This window comes from Limulus polyphemus, unplaced genomic scaffold, assembly GCF_000517525.1.
Source record: "Limulus polyphemus unplaced genomic scaffold, Limulus_polyphemus-2.1.2 Scaffold4534, whole genome shotgun sequence".
Classification (NCBI taxonomy): Eukaryota; Metazoa; Arthropoda; class Merostomata; order Xiphosura; family Limulidae; genus Limulus; species Limulus polyphemus.
The window spans coordinates 28,977-35,482 of NW_013670144.1; the positions used below are offsets into that span (position 1 = coordinate 28,977).

Genomic DNA, 6,506 nt, shown 5'->3' on the forward strand with positions numbered 1-6,506 from the left:
TCTGTCCATCGTTAAGCAAAGGTTTTTACTTACTAGAAAGTATCATCCCTTGAGAATACAATCAATTAAGTCTTATATCTCCTGGGATTTTCCTTCTCTGTCTGTTAGGGAAACCCCCTAACTTGTCCCCTCTTGGTCCTTCTGCTGTTGTGGCTTGTTGGAACGGGATGCTCTCCGAGCTAATATACACCTCCATCCTGTTTCTCGTTGTGTTCTTTGTCAGGCTACATTTTTTTTCCCAGAGCTCTTTAGGGGTGTTCCTGACCCACTGGATACCCAAAATTAGGCATACCGACATAAGTCTTCATTTTCTATTATGGTTTCTTGTCTTGCCATTCTGTTTCAGTTTCTTGGACTACTGAATACATGTCTTCCCTTTCCATCCCAGTTTCTTGGTCTTCTTCTACATCCCATCCTCCCATTTCTCAATGTCAAAGTTGTTGCTTGCCTTTTTGGCGAATAATTTGTCAGGTCTGGCCTTGTGGGGGCTTGTCTGTTTCTCTTTACCAGCCTTTGATCTTCGTTTTTGTTTGATAGATAGATTATCCAGGTTCTCAACCACAGCCTATCTCTCCACTTCTCTTCACCTTCTCTTGTTTTCCATTTCTTTCCTCGTCCTTCCTCTCACTTTTATCTTCAGTGTCTCAAAGATGAAGTTTTAGGTCTATTGCCCAAGAATTCTTTCAAATGTGTACCCCTATGTCTGGTTATTCCTCTCATCTTTTTGTGGTCCTCCAGAAGACTGGAAACTGGAGTCCGGTGATCAACCTGTCAGCTCTTAACCAGTTTCATTCCATCCCTTGGTCCTGTATTTATAGTTTCTTTTCTCTCTGGTGATTCTTTTCTCTCAGGCTGGATGATCAAGGTCGACTTGTCGGATGCCTTTTTATGCATTCCAAATGCTCCATTTTCCAGATGTTTTCTTTTTATTTCATCTATTGGTATCAGGTCTCCCAATACTATGCTTTTCCTTTTGGCATTGAATCTGCTCATTATCTCTTTAAATGAGTCATGGGGACAATTACCTGCCTTGTTCATGGAATGGGGTTGAGCTTTCATTTCTACATGGATGATTGTCTTCTCTTTTCACACTTGCATTCTACTATAAGAGTGTCTTTGGCTAGGTTAGCATGTCAAGCTTTAAAAATCTTATCTCCTGCCTATCTGTATTTCGTACATCTAGGCATGATCTTCAACTCCAATCTCAGTTGGTTCAGCCTTCACTGATTTGCATATGAGCAATTGAAAGATGTCACCAAGGTTTGTGCTTCTCTTTTACACCCTGAACACAAGGTTCTTTTACTTTTGGGAATTCTGGCTTTCCATTAACCACTCATCGATTTAGGCTGCACACACATGTACTTCTTCCATTGGAAATTGTGGGACCGCTCAAACCTTTCCCAGGATCTGTTGTCTTCGATTGTGCACCCCCTTCTCTTCTTGAGGATTGTCTTGGTGGCTTGACCATGCCAAAACCATGGTGGGCATCCCCTTGCCACACCTAACTGAATCCCCATCTATTCACAAATGCTTCTATCTGGTTTGGGGGGAGGGGCATCTCTGAATGATTACATGACTTTGGGCATGTGAACTCTGGAGGAGCATTCATTGCAGGTCAACATCCTTGAACTTCTCATTGACCATTGAGACATTGTCTCTTTTCTTGTGGATTGGTTGGTCTTGGCTCTCTCTGATAATTCCACAATTGTTTCTTATAACAACTGTCAGAGGGATACCTGTTCCAGGGCTCTTTGCTTCCATGCAATGAATATGTTATATTTAGGCTCTGAACTTGGTGGCAGATTGCCTTTCTCAGCTAGACAGGGTTCTAACCATAGAGTGGTCTTTTCACTATCAGGTTTTTCATTTGGTTTACTCTCAATTGAGCATGTCTCTTATGAATAATTTTACCTCTCTCAGTGTCAAACTTCCATTCTTTGGGTCCTCAGTTTCTCATCTTTTGGCCCTGGTTCGTGATGCTCTTAGAGAGGACTGGTCTTACCTTTTACTGTTTGTCTATTCTTCTATTCATTTTTTCCCATGTATCATTGCTTTTATGTGTGACACTCCTGTTGGTAGCACCTCTTTGGCCAGCACAACCTGATTTCCTCTGCTTCATCAGTTGACACCCAAACCCCCTCTTCCTCTGTCCCATTCCCCCACACTCTTGCTCCAAATGCAACTTTCTTTTACCCTGGAGTATCATCCCTTCCTCAGCACACTTGGGACTTATCTAGTCTATTGCTCTCAGAGCTGGACTTTCTGATAACCATTTTTTTATCTTATTCCTGTCATCCTTCAACTCAGTCTGTCTATCAACAGAAGTGGCAGGTTTTACTATGCTGGTCCATCAGCCTCTCCCTTCTTCTGGACCATCCTTCTGTGGCCCACTTTTCAGCCTTTTTCATGTGGTTGTTTAACCATGTTATGTTGGTTTTCACTATTGCTTGTTTTCAGGCAACTACATATTGCCATTACCATTACTGTCAGATTTTTCATCTTTTGTCCTCTCTAATTTGTTCTGATATTTCATTGTTCACCAACACCTTTGTCCTACTCTTATGCCTGACTGGGACTTTGATGTGGTTTTACACGTTCTTACACTTGCTCCATTCAAGCCATTGGCTTATACCTTCCTTTTTTGAAGTTATGTCTTCTACTTCTTGCCTGTGGTCATTGTTGTTGAGATGTATATGCCATCAGGGCTTCCTGCATTCTGTTTCACTATACCTACTCACTTTTCTATTCAAACTGGGTCTTTCTTCTTAAGACTGTGACTGCTCTGGAAGGTGAAGAGCAATATTTCATATTTCATTGCCTCAGATTCATCAATTGTCTTCCTCTCTTGTATCTCATTTTCACTGCCCCTTGTATGTCATCCTGTGTGATTTTGACTCCATTCACTTACTGTTTTTCAATAGAACTACATACCATCTTTGAGAAGGGAAAGTATATTTTCTTTTTTATCACCATTTTTCCTTTTATAAGATCTTGTCAGATGGTTGGTGTTGGCTTCCAGGGTATGCTTATTTCCCAAAATTTGTATCAGGCTAGGTGTTATGGAAAGTGCTCAACCCATCCACCCTGGATCTACCAGTGTCCACTGATAAGATGGGGTGTTCTGCAGTACCACTAGAGGTATTCTTATTGTATTAAAATTACTCAGTTGCCTGATCCAGACTCTACCATCATAGACTATCAAGGAAAAAACCTGTATAAGGGAAGTGACTGCCCATTTGTCTGGCTCATGCTTACCATCTTCTAAAGATAAGGTTTTATGATCACCTACTGCAATGTCTCCAATAAATGACTTTCCAGCAAGAATTTGATGGAGGTCCAGGCACTCTTCACCAGGTCTCCCATGCTCCACTTGAAGAAGGGGGAAGAATTTGCACTGGGGAGATCTGGTGAAGAGTCTTGCCACTTACCAGTTCCTGTTCACTGGGGTGGGAGACCATTAATAGTTCCTCATTGGTTGTGTACATCACAATATGGTGGGAAGTAGGGCATTGGTGGCATTATTTGTGTAGTGTGGGTCACCCTTCAAACAGCTAGCATGTCCTCTTCCTGTATTGGGAAAGATTTGTCACCTTAATATGTCTGTCCACTTGAGTAAAGGTGGGATACACACTATATGGTCTGATTGCACCCTAACCATACTACACTTTTTGGCTTGGTGACTACTTGAGTAAGTGTGCTCAATTGGTCATGATAAAATTCAGCTCATCTTTACAACACTTGTTAGTTTTTGCCTTTCCCTCACTTTCTTTCTAGGTGAAGAGCATATTCTGGTTGAGATGACATGCAGTCTCCCACAAGTGTGCCTCTAAGAAGTCCCTGCTGTTAGATGTCACACTATGTGAGCTTTATCTTCAGATGCTTTCTGAAGGGAGCTTATCTAGGTGTAATATTTTCACTGGCTGCTCCACCATTTCAGTGTGGATTCTAGCTATGTGGTGATGTATTGTCTCAGAAGTTAACATTTCCAAGACATACTTACCTCCCCTCACACTACAGCTATTACTCAACTGCTAATGTTTCCTTCCTTTGCCCATCTAAGCATTGGTATGATTTTTTCTTGCTTGCTCCAGTCTTCTATTCCCCACTTAATTCCCCTTGCAATTGTCTGAGCTGGATTCTCCCAACAGCATGGATGCTGCATTGCAAGGTTTTCTGTTGGATTTGCTCTCAGTTTGGGACACTGATGATCAATGCATTTACCACTCATTGGAACACTCAAATACCACAATTTTGGTCTCCAGTACATCACCTCGGGCATTGGCAGTAAATGCTTTTAGTCAGGATTAGACAGGAATGCACTTCTATGCCTTCCCACTGGTTCACATGTTATTCAGAGTACTAGCTATGAATCATTCAACCCCTTGTCAGGTACTGTTGGTAGCACCAGATGTGTCAGCTTAACCGTTGTTTCTGATTCTGTGGTACCTTCAGGAGTGCCCACCTATTCCACTTCGTCTTTGGCCATCTCTGTTAAGGCAGCTACAATCTTACATCATACACCTAAACATCCTGAAGCTCAAGTTTCATGCACGGAGGTTATGCGGTACTTAGCATGACTTTGGGGTTTAATTTCTAAGGTTGCCATGTATCTGTCTCAGTCTTTGTGTAGTCCCATGATGGACATTGGGGTATTGCAAGGAGGTTCAACCCACTTTGTCCAGAAGTGCCAACCTTAACTCATTTATTGACCTGGCTCTTTGACAAAGGTTTTTGCATCTTCCACAATCGCCTTAGATACTTTTAGATACTCAAAGAAACAAAAATTATTTGAGTTCCCAGTGCTCTCTGGCCTCCTCTAGTCATTTTGGGTCCTTCGTCCCAAACTACCATTTCAGTTCTGTAACTAGATATTAAGATGGTATTACCTGCTCTTTCTCAGCATAAGTTTGAGCCCTTAGCCTCATGTACCATGTATCACCTTTCCCTTAAGGTTTATTTTGTGTTGCTGCTAGCCTGCGGACATCGCTTGTCTGAGTTGTTTGCACTACATATGCACAGGGCACTTTATCATTCTAACAGTGTCCTCCTATACTCAGGTCTTTCTTACCTAAGACACTGGCAGCCAGGGAAGAGAATAAATCATTTTCATCAATTTATCGGGCCACTATTTCTCACCTCTATGGCTGATTGGATCCTGAACATTTGTTATGTCCAATGAGGGCATTGAAGTGTTATGGTGCCTGCAATAACACCTTTAGAGGTGCTAGACAATGACATTTTCTATTCCTTGGAATCCTTCAGTTATTTGAGTCCCCAGTGCTCTCCGACCTCCTTAAGTCATTTTGGGACCTTCATCCAAAACAACCATTTCAGTTACCTAACTAGATATTAAGGTGGTATTACCCCAGTTACTTTGTAGAGGTGGGTATGAAAATTGATCCATATTGCTTATTCTGTGCTCTCTTTGGAGTTGAGAAGACTTGTTTGAGTCACGTCTCATCAGATTCATCACATTTTTATGTCTTTAGCTGCCTGGTTGAATTGCTCGCTGGAGGACACTGTGCAGGCTAGTAGGTGGACCTCTCCCAATACTTTTATCTCACATTATTTGTATGATCAGGCAATATCTTCCTCTGAGGGTTTTTGACTATCCCCTGAACTTATCCTAACCACATCTGCTAGACTATAAGGAAGTGTATCTTCATTCCTAATATTGTCTCTTATTTACTTTCCAGGATCGTTTACTTCTTTTTCACAGGATCCCACTCACTGGTGAGTGTTGCCCAGGCAGGTGTGTTTTATCAACCCAATTCTGCACTAGCAACCATAAACACAGTATACTTTATGTATGTTGCAACAAGTGCTGTGGAAATGAGGTGTTCCATAAGACCACCTGGAGGCAGACCAGGTGGTATTACTGAACTGTGCTGCACCACCACTCATGGGCTATCATGATTAAAGCAGGAGGGGATCCTGTCCGGCCTTGCCGATCATTTGATTAAAAACTCGGGGTTGGTTTGCTTTTAAAAAAATTTAGGGAACTTGGTTTACCTATTGCACTGTTTCCAGAGCATTGTTCCTCAAGACTCCCCAACATGCATTACCACCCAGATTCTACTAGTGGAGCTAGGGAGTGCTTACCACACACTGTTTCCAGTCACAAGGGTAGTGGACAGAGGTTATTCCTTCAGAGTGTTCGAGTGAATTTGCCCCACTCTCGGAGAAGAGGTCAAAGCTGATGGCCCTCCTACTTGGGACCCTATTTTTTTTTTCCCAGATGTTGGTAGGAGAGGCACCAGCCTACTCGTAATACCAGTTCAAAGTTCACACTCGGCTATCAGGTTGGATTGAGCATGGCCCTTCTTTTTGATCAATATTGGTTCAGTACATTGTTCATGTAAGAGGGTTCATTGTCTCCTCATAATTCCAAATGCACAGTGGTCCCATCCTGGGTCCTTTGTTGAGCACAGCTTGTTCCACGTCCTCCCCATAATTTTGGGGACAAGTGGAATTTTCCTTGCCCACATAGTTTGGGAGTGAGGATG

The 6,506-nt window shown here is 42.3% G+C and overlaps 1 protein-coding gene across 5 annotated transcripts in view; it reads left to right on the forward strand.

Annotated features, from left to right (window-relative positions):
- Nucleotides 1–6,506, forward strand: part of LOC106471312 (protein-cysteine N-palmitoyltransferase HHAT-like) — a 55,121-nt gene that overhangs the window by 25,031 nt on the left and 23,584 nt on the right. The gene's annotated exons all lie outside the window — the stretch shown is intronic.